Raw genomic sequence first — 20,209 nt, 5'->3', positions numbered from 1 at the left:
AGGTTCCAGGTTGCTTCTCTCCTTGTTGAGTTTCCATCCATTGTTTCTTGTCTTGCCTTCTGGTGCTTTGGAGAATAGATTGACCCCCCCCCCATCTTTGTAGGAGCCTTTCAAATACTGAAACACTGCTATCATGTCACCCCTAGTCTTCTGTTCATTAGACAAGTCCCTCACGCCTCAAGGTCACGGCTTGGCCTGCCTGCTGGTTAGGTCTACGGGGTGACCCACCCCCCACCCTCCCAGTGAGTTTTCCTAAGCAGGGTCTTCTCTAAAGCCTCTTGCTCTAAAAGGGAAAGGATGAGTAGGACAAGATCTTCTCACATTTCCCCATCACTTGGCATCAGAGAATGAAAACAGCTCCAGCATGTGTGAATCATTAGTCACTCTCAGCAAATGGAGAAACCCTGCAGGGGTAAAGAGAGAACGGAAAGGGCATCGCATCTAAACCCTGGAGTAATGTTTCACGTTTGAACAACCTACAAGCGCCTTCTTTGTCTGTTCCAAAGCTAGGAAGGACTGGGTGCTAGTAGGGTTCCGTTTGGAAAGAAAGACATTGAACCTGGTGCTGAACGGGAGAGAAACTCACCCCCCACAAGAGAAACGTGGATGAAATCCAAACAAGAAGTAACAGTAAGTAACAGTAACAGAGTTGGAAGGGACCCTGGGGGTCATCTAGTCCAACCCCCTGCTCATGCAGGGGACCTAACTAGGGATTCGAACCGCCGAACTGCCGACCTTTCTGCTCAACAACTTCAGCGTCTTAGCCATTGAGCCACCTAGCCAGGCAAGATGGCTGCTGGGGGTAACAAGCATGATGACAAAGAGAAGCAGAGACAGAGCGAAAAATATCGGAGGGTTTCTTTACCCAGGAGCGGCTCCATCTGGCTCCTTCCTTCCCAAGGGTTCACTTTTCTTGCTTTGGAAAGTGTCCCAGGTTTGACCCAGATTAGCACTGCAAAGACTGGGAGGGGGGGGAGAGAGAGAGAGAGAGAAGATCCAAAGGTCTGCAGTGCTACGATGCCAGGCTACAGTTGATTGATGGTACCCTGTCTTCTCTCTGCCAGGGAGCTTTTAGTGACGTTTCATTGCCACAACAGGTGAGAGTTTAGCAGAAGCCAAGGAGAACAGCAAATATTTATGGAGCGGGATGGCGAGTAAAACCAAGTGTAAAACAAAACAAACCAGGATGTCTTTGGGGGATAAGAGCTTAACTGTTGCGGTCTACCAGCAGCCTGCGGAGTCGGACATTGAGGAGGCTGGGAGGACCATGGGTCAGTCTTGGAGTCAGGGCATGAGGGCTCTGTGTCGGAGGCAGAGATGGGGCCAGGGCCATCTGGAAATGAGCCTCCAGAGGCGGACAGCAGAGAGGCAGAGGAACAGGAGGAGCCTGTTCCTAGTGCATGCATGCGAAGAGCTGCCAGAAGGCAAGAGCAGCTCAAGCAAAAAGGACGACTTGGGAGTAAGGCCAGGAGATGATTGGCCCCTCCCATAAGGCTTAAAAGAGCAGCAAGGGTTCTTGGGTTCTTTGTAGGAAAGCAACATTGCTAAATCTGTTTTGAGTCGGTGTCTCTTGTTTCTGAACTTTGTTGGGCTTTGCCAAGAAAGGCCTTTGGCAAGGTGCCAAAGAAGACAAAGGTTTGTGATAAGGCCAAAGGACTTTTACTGAAGGACTTTGTTTTGGAATTAATTTGGACTAAGCTGAGAACGAAGTAATTCTCAACTGTTCTAATAAAATATGTTGGTTTAAGACTGGTTGTGTCTGGTAATTACTTCAGCCTGGGTCACAACATTAACAAATGCCAGCTGGGAACACAAAGCTCATATTTCTCCATTCTTCTTAAATCCTTCAACCAGATCTGTCCTTCCCACAATGACCTCCTGGGAGAAGACCCTGTCCTCTTGGCCTCAGCTGCCCACCAAGTTGTTGGCAAGATGCCTTCCATCATGGAAGAAGACCAAAGAAGAGGATTCATGAGACTTCATGTCATCACATGAATGGGGTCACCAGATCCAGATCAGCTCTGACAGCTCCTCAGGGCTGCTCCATAAATGGTTGAACGATCTTCTCCAAGCTTTTTCGTGGCTATTGTCTTGGCACCGAATGCCACCCAATTAAAAAAAATCCATTCAACAATGGCCAACGTGGGCAACGAGCATTGCCCACACGCGTTGAAAAGATGCAAAAGTGAAGATGTATAAAGTCAGTCTTTGTGGGACACAACACTGCCTTGTAGATACAAATACACTCATGATTCTGATACACAAAATAGACACCCAACTAATTTTTGTACTTGGGAGCAAAACAAAGAAACAAACAAACAAACAAACCGGGACTTAAAAATAGTACTGGAAGCAGTTGTTTCTGCTTGGAAGGCTAGTAGGAATGTCCAGCCAAAGGCTTGTCCTGCATCTGGGGAGATCAATTTACAGCATTCTGGAATTCTCAGGGAGTGACTTGTCCAGCTGTTCGCATTGGGGGAAGTTGAAGCCAATTTAAGAAAGCCCAAGAAGATCAAGAAGAACCACTGCATACTGTCATGGCTGGACTAGAGATCCATGCTCAACTCCATTTCCAGCCATCGGATGACTCTCTCAACTCAACCTACTTCACCACATTGTTAGGAAAATCAATCAAACGATCAATTAAACAGAATAGAGCTGGGAGGGACCTTGGAGGTCTTCTAGTCCAACCCCCTGCTCAAGCAGGAGACTCCATTTCATTCCAGACAAATGGCTATCCAATCGCTTCTTAAAAACTAAAGTGATGGATCACCCACAACTACTATAGGCAAGCCATTCCACGGATTAATTCTCCTCGCTGTTAGGAAGTTTCTTCTTCACTCCAAGTTGCTTCTCTCCTTGATTAGTTTTCATTCATTGGTTCTTCTCGTGCCCTCCAGTGCTTTGGAAAATAAGTTGACCCTCTCCTCTTTGTGGCAGCCCCTCAAATACTGGAACACTGCTATCATGTCCCCCCTAGTCCTTCTTTTCTTGAACTAGCCAAACCCAGTTTCTGCGAACTTCTTACGTCTCCAGGCCTTTGATCATCTTAGTTGCTCTTCTCTGCTACTTTCTCCAAAGTCTCAACAACTCTCAGCTGGAGGAGGAAGTGTTGTGCATGGTGATGTGAACTGTTGGAGAAAAGGAGAGATCGAAATCTGGATCGTGGATCTGATTGATGGCAGTGACCGGATGGTCCCAACCTGTGTCCCTCTCCATCTGTCATCGCTCTACAAGAAGAACAAAGCTTTCCAAGGACTCGATGGAGTGGGATCTATTGGAAAGGATTATCTGCAAAGGTTATCTTGCAAAGACTCCGGATGAAGTCCGCTGTCTTTGGCACAGAGACAGGCCAAGTGGTGTCCTAAAATTAGTCTTCGGGTCTTGGTCCATCACCCACCCTGTACCCCTCCAGGAGAACATGCCAAACGCACACCCGCCCACCCACCCACCCACCCACCCACACAAAAGCATTCTCAATTGAAGGAGGACCTAATCCCACTGCAACCCTTTGCCAAGACAAGGATTTAATTGCCATGGTGTTGAGAAGACAACTCAACGCACACAGAAGGCGGCAACCAGATCAAATGTCCGGGGACTGTTTCTCTAACTAGTAAGAGTCCCCACTCACCTACCCCACCTCCCAACCACTTGTGATAAGGAAATATGGGGTTGAAGGACCCAAAGTTAATAGTTGTCCCCTTGAGCTGCTGAAGGGTTCATCTCAAGAACGTTTACCGTCCGTTGAGGTTTGGAGGTGGAAACAGAAGGCTTGAAATTGACCCCTCCCCCCTCAAAAAAAAACCCAACCTTAAATGTGAGAGCAAACTGGGACACAGAGGGAAAGTTTGAAGGGAAAGACATTTGATAGCCTCTGGATACAACTCAACGGGGATGGAAGCCAAGCGGGCTGCAGCACAACCCCCAGGAAACCTTACTCTGCGGAATTAATGTATATTAAAACCGACTGGACTGGAGGACTTCAAAGAAGTCAGAATTCAAAGCAGAGTTTAAGCTCTTCGTGGGCTGAAAGTATACTGGGCCTTCCTTAAAACCCAAAGCATTTTCACAAACGCTCAGCTCTGGATCGTTAAATCTCCCTTCCCATTTTATGCAACTCCTGAGTTTTTGCTAAGAGGCTTTTCCTAAAAAGTTCATCCAGATGCCAGAGACAGCTGTTTTTGCAAAACCTTGCCATGCTTCATTGCATGCTTCTTTCTCCGGCAATGAATTGGCCCATTCCTTGTGCGACCAAAGCCACCTTCGGAACGCTTCCGTTCGTGGTGTTTTAGGAATAGTTGGAAGCTCCATGGCTCTTCCTCAACCCCTTCGCCAACTTTCTTGTAGTCTGCACACCAATATCTAATTTATAGAACAAGCCAACCACAAGTTGTACCCTTTGGGTCAGTAGAGATAAGTCAAGGCCCCATTTTTTCCCCCTTCCTCTATTTCTTATTCATCAGTGGTCCACAAAAACTCGCCTTCATCATCATCCTTGAATGTTTCGTCTTCATCCTTGAACGTCTTGCCTTCCTCTTCCCCAGCCATGCTCCCGTTCATGTGGGCAACTAGAGACCTGCCGTTCTAGGCCACTCAGGAGACAGGAGGAAAGATCTTGTGGTTGCTAGGTGCTGAAGTACCATGGAAGTTCTGGCTGTTGCCTAGCAACCTCCCTTGGATTCCAAGCATCTCCCAAACCTCAGAAATGTCCTAATTTGGTGCCCTTCAAAAACATTGGACACCAGCTCCCATAATCCACAGCCATTCTGGTGTAACGACTTCAGGATTCATCGGAAGATGTTTATATATATAGGTTCTGACAGGTTCCGGAGAACCAATAGCAGAAATTTTGAGCAGTTCGGAGAACTGGCAAATTTCACCTCTGGCTGGTGGGAATGGAGATTTTGCAATATCCTTTCCTTGCCATGCCCACCAAGCCATATCCACAGAACCAGTAGTAAAAAAATTTGGATTTCACCAGTGTTGCACATATTTACTGAGGCGATGCCAAGAAACCAGGAATTCTTGTTCCTTCGCTCAACTCGATGGTGGCTAATTTGGGCAAAGCTAAGCAGGGTCCAATTCGATGAGCATTAAGAAAGGACACCACCAGGAAATGCTAACGCTCTAGACTAGACTTGGAAGTCTGTTTGTTTGCTTTAAACAGAAGGCAGTCACAGCAAATCGCATCTTTATTTTTGCCCAGAATGTAGATTTTAAGTCAGAATTACTTTTGTTAGGCCTAATACCAGAAAAATATGATAAAGGGGATGTCTATTTGATATTGCACTTTTTAACAGCAGCAAGAGTTGTATTTGCACAACATTGGAAAAGCGAGGAAACACCTACGGAAGAAGATATAATTAGGAAAATATTGGACTGTGCAGAAATGGACAGGTTAACACTTAAAAGAAAAGGAAGAGACGGAATGTTTTTCAACCTGTTGCAAAGGCACCTGAGATGGGATGGCAACAGTGCTTGTGAGGGTGCGTCATTCGATTGCTTCATTGTCAAGCTTCACACTTTGCAGAAACACTCTGGGTAAGAAGAACGTCTAAACAACAGGCAGGAGGGGGAAACACCCTGAAATTTTAAATGTTTTCCCTCCTCCCTTCCCCCCCCCCCGCCAAAAAAAAACTCACACTGAGTCACCCAGAAACTTTTTTTTCATTTTCCAATATACATGATAGATGGGCCTTTGGGTTCCTGGCAGCAGCTCTGTTTAGGTAACGACAGCAATAACACAAGGCAAACTATTATGGTTTAGCGGAGACTTTGCCTTTCTGCCTGTCCAAACAGTCTGCGAGGCGGGAAGCGCTGGGGAAGCCAGAAGGAAGGCGAAAGATGTCTGCCAACTCTTGCATTAGAAAAAGAAAACGCTGCATTTTTTCCCCCTCCTTTTTAATCCAAAATTGTAATCTGCCCAGGAAAAAAAGCTCCCCATCTCTAATCTCCCGCATACTTTTTAGCTTCATGTGCAGATCATGTTGTCTCTCTGGCTCCAAACGTCCAGCCTTCTATATTATCAATCCCCTTGTTAACGCCACGGTACGGATTTATGGTTTAAATTAAGACTTGGCAAGAACGCCAGCCACTCTTAAAAAAGAAAAAAGACAAAATTTCCCTATGAGTCATCTGTTTAGAATGGATTTCTTCCTTGGCTCTTTTGACACCAGGAATGTAGATCTCTGGGGTGGGGTGGGGTCAAGGGAAGGGAAGGGACAAAAGGGCAGCCGGCTATCGGGGAGGTGTGATTTTTTTTTGCATGGCTAAAGGCCTCCGACTGGGGCTGACCATGTCATGCGTGCAAAATGAAAAAAAAAGAGAGAAAGTGGTGATTTTTAATTATGTGTAATTTCCAAACTAGATGGAATCCATTCATGATTCATGCTCCCTAAGGCATTCAATGATTTTTGTTTCAAAAGTATCTCTGGTCAGCACAGGTTTAATGCATTGCTATTATTATTATTATTATTATTATTATTATTATTATTATTATTATTATTATTATTATTATTATTATTATTAATTTTGTAGTCTCCACCGCTCGTAAAAATAGTCTGAGCTGGGAAAACAATATTACGAAGGGTGAATTAAAAGGGAATGAATAAAGAAGCAACGTTCAACACGGAAATATCCTGTAAGACATGACCGTGGCCACTAATTGAGGAATTTCCCCCTGGAATAGCCTGAGATTTGGCTCCAGGCTTCTGCTCTTGGAGAAGATATAGCAGAGGAAGGGGCCACCACAAAGAAGGCCCTGCCTGACTGCATACCCTGAACGACTTAATTTATGGATGGGGTGAGACGAGACCAGGGGTTTGCTGCTGGGGGTTCGCAGGGGTTCGGGAGAACCTCTAGCTAAGATTCTGTGCAGTTTAGAGAACCCCCAGATCCCACTCCTGGCTGGCCCCGCCCACCCTGCCCCACTCCTCCCAGAAGTCCCCACATGGCCCGTTTTGGATGCGGGTAAGTGCAGGACATGCACGGAGGCTTGGGGAGGGCAAACAATGGGCCTACCGAACGTTTGGGAAGGCCAGAAACAGGTCTGTTTCCGGCCTCCAGAGGACCTCCAGAGCCTGGGGAGGCTGTTTTCACCCTCCCGGAGGCTCAAGGAAAGCCTCGGGAGCCCAGGGAGGGCAAAAATGGTACAGGAGACCAACTAGGCCACGCCCACCATGGCCACGCTCACTCAGCAACCTGGCAGAGAACCTCTTGCTAAACAATTTTGAAGCTCACCCCTGGACGAGACCCTCGCCAGATCGAAGAAGATGGGTTACACAGGTTCTCTTCAGAAAGGTCAAAGACCAACAATTCCTTCAGTTTGGAGAAGAACTGGAATTGTCCAGGTTATTTAAAAAAAAAATGAAGAAGAAGAAGAAGAAGGACTACTTGGGCACTGACTCACTTTTCAGAGATCGCTCACCCCTATGTTATGTTTGACTCCCAACTTTTGAGGACAGGGAAATGAGGTTGGAAGGCTGGAGGCCTCTGAAGGTTTTGGAGCTTAGAAAGGTCAGCCTTCCCTAGGGGAGGGGAGGGAGCCTTGTGGGGGAAAAGCCATTCATGACCCAACCTTGGATGCCCTGAAGGTCTCCGGCCACAGCAGGTGCCTGCCAAACCTGAGAGTTGAGTAAAGATCTTGGGAAGTCCTCAGCGACATTTGGGGTGGGGTGGGGGGAGGAGACTAGGGATGGAAGTAGGACCCCTGATGTGAAAGCATTTGCAAGCACCGTCGAAGACGAATGAAGGTTTCATGATTTCGTTTTGAAGGTGCTCAGGAGCTCTCTTGCACAGAAAGGCAGAAGCTCAATGCTCCCCCCTTTTAAAAAAAAAGAAAATAAAATGCTCTCCCCCCACTCCAAATCCAGTCTTGTCCTCCCCTCCCACCCGGGAAGCCTCTGGAGAAACAAAGGAGAAGATAGAAGAGTTGACAGCATCTCAGTCTGATGAAAAGAGAGAGAGAGAGAGAGAGAGAGAAAACAAAATCGCTTTCTATTGGACCTGATGGTCTATGTGCATATTTCTTAAAAAAACTTTCCATTAATATAGCTGAACCCCTAAGTATTATCTTTGATAAAGCTTTCACTACCAGTTCTCTTCCCAAACTTTGGTCACTAGCCACAGTCATCCCCATCTTCAAAAAAGGAGACCCCAGCTTAGTCGAAAACTACAGACCGATCTCCCTTTGCTGCGTCACCTGCAAAGTCATGGAATCTATCATCAATCAATCCATTACCTCACACTTAGAAACTAACAACCTACTCTCCAACAAACAATTTGGTTTCAGGAAAAAGTTATCATGTAACTTACAACTTCTCCACTGCAAAAACATATGGACTTCAAATCTAGATCAAGGCAAATCAATAGATGCAATCTACATAGACTTCTGCAAAGCTTTTGACTCAGTAGTACACGATAAACTTCTCCTTAAACTAACATCCTATGGCATCTCAGGACCCCTCCACAAATGGATATCTGCTTTTCTGTCTAACAGACAACAAGTGGTCAAAATTGGCAATGCTTTATCAAATCCTGTTCCTGTCAAGAGTGGCGTTCCTCAAGGCAGCGTCCTTGGACCAACACTCTTTATTCTATACATTAATGATCTTTGTGACCATATCTCAAGTAATTGTGTTCTCTTTGCTGACGATGTCAAACTATTTAACACCACAGACAACACTTCTATCATTCAAAACGACCTTGACCATCTAACCGCTTGGTCTAAAATTGGCAGCTCCAAATTTCAACCAGCAAATGCTCAGTCTTACATATAGGAAAAAGAACTCTAAAACTAAGTACATACTAGATGGACATTACCTTACAGACGACCCCATCCCGTTAAAGACCTTGGAGTTTTCATGTCAAATGATCTAAGTGCCAAAGCCCACTGCAACTACATAGCAAAAAAGCTCTAAGAGTTGTAAACCTAATTTTGCAGCTTCTTTTCCAAAACACCACACTACTAACCAGAGCATATAAAACATTTGCTAGACCAATTCTAGAATACAGCTCACCTGTTTGGAACCCTCACCACATCTCTGACATCAATACAATTGAACGTGTCCAGAAATATTTTACAAGAAGAGTTCTCCATTCCTCTGAAAACAACAAAATACCTTATCCCACCAGACTTGAAATCCTAGGCTTAGAAAACTTGGAACTCCGTCGCCTTCGACAAGACCTAAGTTTAACTCACAGAATCATCTATTGTAATGTCCTTCCTGTCAAAGACTACTTCAGCTTTAATTGCAATAATACAAGGGCAACCAATAGATTTAAACTTAATGTAAACCGCTTTAATCTAGATTGCAGAAAATATGACTTCTGCAACAGAATCATCAGTGCTTGGAATACTTTACCTGACTCTGTGGTCTCTTCCCATAATCCTAACAGCTTTAACCAAAAACTTTCTACTATTGACCTCACCCCATTCCTAAGAGGACCATAAGGGGCGTGCATAAGCGCACAAACGTGCCTACCGTTCCTGTCCTATTGTTTTTCTTTTCTTCTTCCTATATATGTTTATATGTGTATATACTATATAATCTTTTTGTATGATGTTGTGACAAAATAAATAAATAAAAAAATAAATAAATAAAAACTTCACCCCTGGTTTAATTGGGACACAAGGCTGCCTTTGCCTCCCAAACCTTCGACCCAAAGCATCAGCTGGGTTACATATGAACAGAGTTGGAAGGGACCTTGTAGGTCATCTAGTCCAACCCCACCCACCCCCGCCCAAGCAGGAGACCCTACACCATTTCTGACAGATGACCATCCAGTCTCTTCTTGCAAGCTTCCAGGGATGAAAGTCCCACGACTTCCGAAGGCAACTTCTGAACTGGGTTAGAGAACTGAATTGGCTGCCCGATTTGTGACTTGACATGGGTTGTGTGAACCCAGCCAGAGAAGACCAGAGTCAGAGGCCGAAGAGGATGGGGAGCAGGAGAAGGCTACCCTAGAGACATCACCGAGCTTTCCTGACTCATGCAAGGGGTGAGGTTGAAGTATAGTTATCTCCCATCTAATATCCCTGCCCCAGAGGCGGAGGGCACCCCACCACTGACTTTGGGGGACAGTCAGTGCCATAAAAGCAGGGGTGAAATCCAGCAGGTTCTGACAGGTTCTGGAGAACCAGTAGCAGAAATTTTGAGTAGTTTGGAGAACCGGCAAATGCCACCTCTGGCTGGCCCCAGAGTGGGGTGGGAATGGAGATTTTGCAATATCCTTCCCCCAGAAGTGGGGAGGAAATGGGAATTTTGCAGTATCCTTTCCCTGGAGTGGGGTGGGAATGGGGATTTTGCAGTATCCTTCCCCCGGAGTGGGGTGGGAATGGGGATTTTGCAGTATCCTTCCCCTGGAGTGGGGTGGGAATGCATATTTTGCAGTATCCTTTCCCTGGAGTGGGGTGGGAATGGGGATTTTGCAGTATCCTTCCCCTGGAGTGGGGTGGGAATGCATATTTTGCAGTATCCTTTCCCTGGAGTGGGGTGGGAATGGGGATTTTGCAGTATCCTTCCCCTGGAGTGGGGTGGGAATGGGGATTTTGCAATATCCTTCCCCTGGAGTGGGGTGGGAATGCATATTTTGCAGTATCCTTCCCCCAGGAGTGGGGTGGGAATGGAGATTTTGCAGTATCCTTCCCCTGCCACGCCCACCAAGCCACACCCACAGAACCGGTAGTAAAAGAAATTGGATTTCACCACTGCACAAAAGCCATCTGGTTCAAATCCCTCATTGTGTGTGCGCGCTTGTGAATGTTTGGAAGGACTCACACCGGGAAGCAGGAAGCCTCCCCTTTGAGCAGGGAATCGCGCCAGCAACCCCCTTCTTGCTAGAGAGGCTGTGGGTCTGTAGCACCTGCTTTTCTCTCCCCATAGAAAGGATTGCAAAGATAGAATCTGGCGGATTTGTGGGTCTGGGAGGGCTGATCTGGTGCCTAATAATTTTATACTGGCTCTGAGGAATGCAAACTATTTTCCCACTCTTAAATCAGATTTATAATTAGAGGATGTCTGGAGGGCTCATTGCAGACATGGAGCCTGGGTTTATTCAGACTCTTGCCTTGGAAATAAAACAGGTGGAGTGGAGGGTGACTGAACTCCTTAAAACCCACCCCCCCTTTTTCATTTTTCCAATGCTTGGAAGGGGGAGAATACAACTGCAGAAATTTAACCTCTTGCAGGGTTCAAAATCGTGCTGGGAAAGTGTAAAGAAATATTCTTTTACGTGTGCAAACTTACCGCACTTTAAAAAAAAAAAAAAAACAGCATGCAGGTATGGCCAGAGTTGGCTGGGGATTATGGGTACTGGCATCCAAAATCTCTGGAAGCCCCCACCCCCCAAGTCTTAATGCCTCTTAATTAAACACAATAGTTCTTAATGCCTGTTTGCCTGGCCATATGCTAGATGTTTTCTTTTTTAAAAAAATATAAATTTTATTGAATTTTAACAATTAAACAATTTTCATTCAACTCTTGGGCATGACTCTGATCATTTACATGTCATCCTATTAGGGTTCTCCTATACGCTATATAATTTTACTAAATTATATTACTAATTCTAATTAGAATTTCTAATTCTTATTAATTCTACTATCTGTTATTTCCCCTTTTTTCCTATTTTCGACCCAATTATACCATTTCTCCCATCCGTCCTTTCAGTTCAAGCATCATTTTGTCCATCTCAGCGCAATCTAATTATTAACTCTTCAGAGGGTATATTTGAGCTTCTCCAACATTGTGCAAATGCCAATCTTGCCGCCATAGTCATACGTAAAAGAATATATATTGTTGTTTTTTGATATTTTGTTTTCATCATTCCTAGAAGAAACAGCTACATGTTTTCTTATGGGAATAAATTTATTTCCGGGGAGTAAGTTACCCCTTTTATGAGGCTAAGCAAGGGAGAAGTTGAATAAATACCATGAAACGGAGGGTTAAAATGACCGCCTATCATTTGGATGAGAAAACAAGAGTTGGGATTAGCAATTGCTTGTACGGCTCCAGGGTTCGAAATCAGAGCTTTTCAGGACAAACGCCCTTCACCCCTACATATGGGAAGTGAAATAAACAGATTTATAGCAGCTGTTTTCACGAGAGACTTGCTGTTTGTTCCTCATTCCTGACTTTCTGTTTTGCTTTCCTTCCCAAAGGAAGATCCTTCTCTGTGGGGGCCCCCACTCTTTGGAACAAACTCCCCCCTGGTTTACGCCAAATACCTGACCTTCGGACTTTTCGCCGCAAACTGAAAACATATCTGTTTGTTTGTGCGGGGCTTTCTTAAATTGTAGTTTTAAATTCTAAATTTCTCTCTGGTTTTAATTGGGGTTTTTAGATTCTAAATTATTTTAATTTCGGCCACACTGTATAATAAGCTTTTTAATTGTATTTTAACTGTATATTGTTTCTTTTTACTTTGGCTGTACACCGCCCTGAGTCCTTCGGGAGAAGGGCGGTTTATAAATCTAATAAAATAAATAAATAAATAAATAAAGTCCATTTTATCCATCGAAAATCCTTCCAGGCACACATTTCCCAAAAGGGTAGTTTCACAATTCGGGTTTTAATCCTCTTCTCAGCTGTGAGCGGAAGGGCTTAAGTCAACCTTAGTAGCTACTTTAAGATATGTGGGCTTCAACTCCCAGAATTGGCTGGCTGGGGAATTCTGGGAGTTGGACGTCCACATGTCTAATTCAACAAATAACTAAATGGATCCAACGAAACGAAAGTGGTTTGGCCTCAGAAGCTTCTGCACAAACATTTCATTCTGCTCTCCAGATTCTGCTAAAGAAGCAGGCAAAAAGCACAAGCTCCCCTTGCCTCTTGTGGCAGTCAGTTCCACTGGTGCTTTTATAAGGCGGGGCTTTTTCTGCGAAACCTGGACTTGGGGAAACTTTATTTGTTGGCCAAAACTTTTAATTTCTCTTCTCAGAACCAGGTGCAAGAGAATCGGGAGGGTCTGTATTATCCATGGTATCTTACCCATGTTCCTGAGCCAACCCAGGTCCTCCCTTGTGCAGGGACTGGGACGAACAGGAGTTAAATATGATCTTGATGGTGATTAGATGAGGTTATGTTGGCTTAGGAACGGTAAAATAATCCACCTCCCCTTGGCATCTGCAGCTAAAATGACTCTCCTCCTCAATGGCAGCGCCAGCCTTGGAAACCCTGTGTTTGCATCCAAACATTCGTTCTGGATGGATAAATCCCAATTGCTTCATTCCCCAAATAAGCCATGAATCCAGGCAACTGACAGAGGGCAGCAGAGGGCAGTTTTTTCCCCCCCCATGAACTAAATTTCTCTGCTGCCCCTCCCAGTGGTCAATCCAGAATGCAACTTTCAAAAGACTGAATTTGAATTACTTGTGCAAGTTGTGTGAAGCCAGGCCTGTACTGTTGTGAAGTTGGGAATAGCTATTGAGAGGCTCTGGAACCAGGGGGGAAATCCAGCAGGTTCTGACAGGTTCTGGAGAACCAGTAGTGGAAATTTTGAGTAGTTTGGAGAACCAGCAAATACCACCTCTGGCTGGTCTCAGAGTGGGGTGGGAATGGAGATTTTGCAGTATCCTGCCCCTGCCACGCCCACAGAACCAGCAGTAAAAAAAAATGGATTTCACCACTGTCTGGAACCCTACTTGGGGATCTGTCCATTGCAAAACCCTTTTAATCCCCAGCAAAGAAATTGGAAAGTAATAGCCAATTAGAAACAGTACTCCAGTTTTACAAGGAGTAGTAAACTTAAGCCATTTCCAGCAGTTTCATGGGCAGCTTCCCTGGTCTTTCAAAACCTGTTTTACTAGTATTCAGGAAATGGAAATGACTCTATCAACAAAGTCATAAGGGCAAAATTTATTTGCATTGCCTTCATCCAGAAAAATTAGCCAACAGATCTGGGATTTTCAGAGGGATCCAGTTTGGTCTAGAGGTAAAGGCACCTGGCTAGAAACCAGGAGGCAGCGAGTTCTATTTTGCTTCAGATATGCGAACCAGTCTCTCCCTCTCTCTCTCTCTCTCTCTCTCTCAGCCCAACCCACCTCACAGGGTTGTTGTTGTTGAGGAAAATAAGAGGAGGAAAGAATATGAGGTGTGTTCACTGCCTCGAGTCCCTTATAAAAATAATAAAGGCTGGAGAAAGATAAATAAGATAATAAGAGTTGTCTTGGCGAAATAAAATAAAGCGGCTCTGATTCTTGCTTAGTTTTCAAGATTAATTATAGTCAGTTAAGATCTGGTCAACTTTTTGCAAATCGTCCCAAAATGAATACCTGGGCATTTCACACACACAAACACAAAACTTTTGCTGGCAAAACTAAGTCCATAAATTTAGTGGTAGTTGAATCAAGCAAATGATCCAAACTGCATCAGGTCTGGGCAATGGTGAAGATTTAGCAGTAAGAAAACAGGATAAAGGAAGCAGTTAAAGCTTTTGGGACAAATCAGGGTTGAATTTGATGCTGCCCTGTTGCCATTAATAAGGTCCAGCGTGCTGCATTATTCTAGAATAATCCGACTATTTATCAAAAGTGTTTATTCCGTGTCCTGGAAACGGGGTTGATTTTGTAAGTTGGGAAATGGAATTGGGAAATTATGTTGCACTCATGTGTCTCCTGAAAAATATCTGCAAAAAAACCAGACATGATGTCAACCTCTCTCTCTCTCTCTCTTTTACAATACCTTGAGCTAAATCCCACCTCTCCTGTTTCATTTAAATGCGTTTTTTAAAAAAAGTGATGGAAGAGTTTCCACATTTGTTTCTCGATACACTTTCTGCGAGGGAGATGGGCGGTTTCAAAACTGGATAGATAGATAAATAAATAAATACTGTGGTGGATTTGGTTCCCCATTTATTTATGTATTTATTCATCCCATTTCTTTAGCTCCTGCCTCATCTAAATAATTCCAGGTGGCTCCAATAAAAGTGTGTCACAAAACATATAAAAGCACGCATAAGAACGAACTTAGAATTAAAAGATAGGGTTACTGTGTAAAAAGTTCAAAAATGAAAAAGCTAAAGGGGGAGAAAACAGCCTCACCACTCCCAGGGTTTAGCTAGCATTCATGCCAGAGATATCATACCAGGGATCTGCAAACACGTTTTCATTTTTTGTATGTGACCTGAGTGTTCAAGTCATATTTTGCCATCCGAAAACGCAAAGCTAAGAAATGTCTCAAGAAGGTGTTCACGCCCAAATTTAGCTTCTTGGCGTTAGTGCAAAAGACAACAAGTTGACAGACTAACGGTGCAAAGACAGATGTTTAAAACCTCCGGCTTCTTCAGATATCAGGAGGGGCTTTCTAGCACCTGTTCCAATTAACTTTATTAAAAGGCATAATCACTTGCATTTGAGGAAGCTGACGGTAAGTCAGAAAAGTTGGTGCCTTTTAATAAATGGCAGTTAGGGGTGGTGCTGGCAGTTTTCTTCCTGGTCTTTGACTACTATAGACTAACATTGTTTGTCTCATGCGATTTAAGGCCATACCAAACTTTTAAAAAATGGTCCTAGAAATGACACTGGGGTTAGGGAAGGATGAAAGTATTATTTTCCCAGCTGAACAAAAGAGATTGGCAAAACTACAAGCATCAGGTCTCTTGACCGAAAGTTTGAGCAGAACCACGAAATGAAAGAGAGAGAGGAACAGATGTAATGCACCCTCCAGGTTTTGCAAACCTAATTGTGCAAAGCATGCAAAATATCCCCCTAATTTTTGCTGGTTTTAAAGATGGGCTAGGAGGACTACACCCCCCCCCCAGAAGCCACAGCCCAGCCCTGTGCTGCTAGCTGGGAGTTGTGGGACTGGCCGTCCCCATGATGGAAATATCCAAAGCCCGTAGGGAACGCAAAGGAAAGTTTTAATTTGCCAACCCCTCTTGGATAGCCTCCTTTGGATGCCAGGGAAGGAAATTAAACGGAAATTAAATCTCCTCTTTTAAGAAGAGGAAGGAATGCAATTCTCTTTTCCCTCCAACTTAGCCAAGAATGAACTTTGACTTGGCTTGAGTTGTTCCAACTAAGCCTTCAGAACGCCTTGCCTTTTCCTGCAACCCCCCTACCTTGCCAAGGGGACCCCCACCCCACCCCAAACCTCAGCTCCTCCACCGGGATGCAGAGGGAGATGCTAGAGTGGAAGGGAGGGGGCCGACTCACCCACCGCAGTGTCTGGGTACCAGGAGAGCCTCTGCAGAAGCCGATGTGCAGGAGAGTGAGAAGGCAGGAACTAAAAGGCTAGTAGTTGATACAGGGTGGAGCCCAGGAGGGAGGGAGCCGGGCACGGAAAAGAAGCAAGAAAGAAAAGGCATAGAAAAGAAGCAAGGGGTGGAAGCGAATCGAGGGCAGAAGCAACCTGAGAAATAAGGAGAAATTTCCTGGCAGTGAAACAGTGGACTAGTGGAACAGCTTGCCTCCTGAAACTGTGGGGCACCATCACTGGGGGCTTTTAAGAAAAGGTCTGCTTGAGCAGAGGGTTGGACTAGAAGACCTCTAAGGTCCCTTCCAGCTATTGTTATTCTGTTAGTTGCTGGGAGAAATGTCAGACCTTCCTAGGATTTTCCCTTTTGTGGGTGGGTGGGGGACGAGCAGCCAGGTGAAGAGAAGCAGAGGTGACCGGTGGTAAAATCCTAATGGTTCCCACCAATTTGGGCGAACCGGTAGTAATAAAAGCGACTGGTTTGTCCGAACCGGTATTTCCGGCGATCAGCTGTGCTGCATGATTTATATTCGCTAGAAAGCAGGAAATTCTGCTTTCTAGCAAATTTAAACCGCACGGCACAGCTGTTTCCCCCTCCCCATTGTTCTACTTTCTTTCAAAGGGCTCCTTTGAAAGCACACATTTGATGCGCACTGCGCATCTGTGCGCACAGCATGCATTTAGTGTGCATTGCGCATGCATGCGCAGAATGCATTTGGCACGCACTTTGCATGCATGGGCAGCGAACAGGTCGCGACCCGTGGAGGATTTTACCACTGGAGGTGACCCTTCTCTTTTGAGGGGGGGGCGCAAGGAAGAGAGCTGGGGTGCTTTGCGTGACCCTCTAGAAGCCACTGTGGGGCTTGCTGGTATTTATTTATTTTATTTTATTTATTTATTTTGTCACAACAATATATGTAACTATAATACAGAAAGGTTATATAGTATATAAAGATATAAGCATATATATATATATATATATATATATATATATATATATATATATATATATATATATATATATATATATAGGAAGAAGAAAAGAAAAACAGGAATGGTAGGCATGTTTGTGCGCTTATGCACGCCCCTTATGGTCCTCTTAGGAATGGGGTGAGGTCAATAGTAGAAAGTTTTTGGTTAAAGCTTTTAGGATTATGGGAAGAGACCACAGAGTCAGGTAAAGTATTCCAAGCACTGATGATTCTGTTACAGAAGTCATATTTTCTGCAATCTAGATTAAAGCGGTTGACATTAAGTTTAAATCTATTGGTTGCTCTTGTATTATTGCAATTAAAGCTGAAGTAGTCTTTAACAGGAAGGACATTACAATAGATGATTCTATGAGTTAAACTTAGGTCTTGTCGAAGGCGACGGAGTTCCAAGTTTTCTAAGCCTAGGATTTCAAGTCTGGTGGGATAAGGTATTTTGTTGTTTTCAGAGGAATGGAGAACTCTTCTTGTAAAATATTTCTGGACACGTTCAATTGTATTGATGTCAGAGATGTGGTGAGGGTTCCAAACAGGTGAGCTGTATTCTAGAATTGGTCTAGCAAATGTTTTATATGCTCTGGTTAGTAGTGTAGTGTTTTTGGAAAAGAAGCTACGCAAGATTAGGTTTACAACTCTTAGAGCCTTTTTTGCTATGTATTTGCAGTGGGCTTTGGCACTTAGATCATTTGACATGAAAACTCCAAGGTCTTTAATGGGATGGGGGTCGTCTGTGAGGTAATGTCCATCAAGCGAGTACTTAGTGTTCTTTTTTCCTATATGTAAGACTGAGCATTTGCTGGTTGAGATTTGGAGTTGCCAAGTATGATGGAGTATGGATATGGAGTATGATGCACTCTCTCCACCTGCAAAAAGAGAGGTGGGGGTGTTGGAAAGGGGGTTGCATTGAGAAAATGGGGACCCCGAAGCCCATCTTTAGCTGATTAACACATTAACAGAGTTGGTAGGGACCTTGTAGGTTATCTAGTCCAACCTCCCCTCCCTTCCCCTCCCCTCCCCTCCCCTCAAGCAGGGGACCCTACACCATTTCTGACAGATGCCAGTCCAATCTCTTCTTGAAAGCTTCCAGCGAAATATATTTTGTTTATTTCTCACAATTTGGAGCCATCTCCCCCCTCCCCTGAGGGCCTCAGCCTTAGGCCAGCCCAAGGACAGGTAGAGGCACCCACCGTGCATAATCTATTTTATTAATTTTTTTAAAAAAATAAAACACGTTTCTGTAGCCGTTTTTCAGTCCCCCCCCCTCAAAAACAAAAAGGCCTCAAAAGTCATTTTAAAAACCATGAAACACGTTGATTTATTCGAAACGTTTATTTAGCCACCTGTCTCACACACATGTAAGCGTGCACACGTGTGCAGGACAGCAACATCATAATGCATTATGTCTACAGGGACACGTTTTGCCACGGGAAATGGAAACAGCCCCACTGGCAGCTGTGTGGGGGTCCCCTTAAGACTCCCCCCTCCGAAGGAAGGGGTAAATATTTCACCCCAAAAATGCACGGGGGAGAATGGATGGGTTTAAGCAGCCATGTCTTCACTGGCTGAGTTTCATAGTTTTTAAAATGATTTTAACACCTAATTTTTGTAGTTCTGTCTAAGTTGACTTTGTATATAATATACAAATAGGATGAAGACTATTGCTTAACATAGTGTAAGCTGCCCTGAGTCTTTGGAGAAGGGCGGGATATAAATGCAAAGTTTAAAAAAAATGTTAACCCATAAAGTGTGGCTGTAGCATTATTATTTATCTTTCTTTCTTATCTTCCTTACTTCCCCATTATTGGTATTGTTGTTATTATTCTCTCTGTTGCTTCTGTTCCAGAGACAAATTCCTGGCCTGTCTACGTCTTCTGGTTGTTGATGGGGTGTTGCCCAGAGTTGGGAGAAGGATGGGCTGCCTATAGAAATGTTTTGAATAAATAAAATAGATAAAATAAACAAATAATAGGATCAATGAATACAGGTAAATATAGTTCGTTTAGTGACCATTTGGAGTTACAGTGGCACTGAAAAAAAGTGACCTTTGTGTTCTGCAGTCCAGCTGCTCTTCCCAGCTAGCCTGTGGACTTCAACTCCCAGAATTCCCAGCTAGCCTGTGGACTTCAACTCCCAGAATGAATAGAATAGAATAGAATAGAATAGAATAGAATAGAATAGAATAGAATAGAATAGAATAACAGAGTTGGAAGGGACCTTGGAGGTCTTCTAGTCCAACCCCTTACTTAGGCGGGTAACCCTATCCCATTTCAGACAAATGGTTGTCCAATCTCTTCTTGAAAACCTCTAATGATGATCTCTTCAGATTGTGCAGATCTTTACTAAAAAACCTCCAGTGATGAAGCACTAGTAGGGGCGGCGGTGGGCGGCTCCACCCACCTGCCCGGACGCCTCTGTGCATGCGCAGAAGCGTTGTGTGTACACACACGTGCCCACGAGCAAACTGGTAGCGACCGAAATTGAATCCCATTACTGAGAAGCACCCACAACTTCTAGTGGCAGGCTGTTCCACTGGTTAATTGTTCTCCCTGTCAGGAAATTTCTCCTGACTTCCAGGTTGCTTCTCTCCTTGATCGGTGTCCATCTGTTGCTTCTTGTCTTTCCTTCAATGAAGAACAGGTTGAACCGCTCTTCTATGTGACAGCCCCTCAAATATTGGAAGTCCTCTATCGTATCACCCCAAGTGCTTTTATTATTATTATTATTATTATTATTATTTACTTTATTCATTAAAAATGAAACTCAGTCAACTGAACATTCAAAAATGCATCACAAATACCATTGACTGGCGCTAATGGTTGTTACGGGTTGCTGCCACGGCCCTGGGTATCAACCAAGTACCTTCTTAAGATGTACAAAGTTCCACGTTCTGCGCTTTTGTCCCAGTCATTTTACAGTTGCACACCCCTGGTTCCCCGGCAGTAGCAACTGAGCCCTATAGCCCATTTTTTGGCAGATGTCCAGGAACCATAGCATCTGGCATGGTCCTTGTTGACCTGGGCGATGACCTAT

General features: G+C 44.3%; 1 long non-coding RNA gene across 1 annotated transcript in view; it reads left to right on the top strand.

Annotated features, from left to right (window-relative positions):
* The first annotated feature begins 252 nt into the window (after positions 1 to 252).
* The window catches only part of LOC131204902 (uncharacterized), a 25,952-nt gene continuing 5,995 nt past the window's right edge, over positions 253 to 20,209 (top strand). Inside the window, exon 1 of the long non-coding RNA XR_009156670.1 lies at positions 253 to 630. This is a non-coding gene — a long non-coding RNA (uncharacterized LOC131204902). The remainder of the gene's footprint in view (positions 631 to 20,209) is intronic.

Source organism: Ahaetulla prasina, chromosome 11, assembly GCF_028640845.1.
Source record: "Ahaetulla prasina isolate Xishuangbanna chromosome 11, ASM2864084v1, whole genome shotgun sequence".
Classification (NCBI taxonomy): Eukaryota; Metazoa; Chordata; class Lepidosauria; order Squamata; family Colubridae; genus Ahaetulla; species Ahaetulla prasina.
The sequence above is the reverse complement of the archived record's forward strand: the minus strand, read 5'-3'. Positions and strand labels throughout refer to the sequence as shown.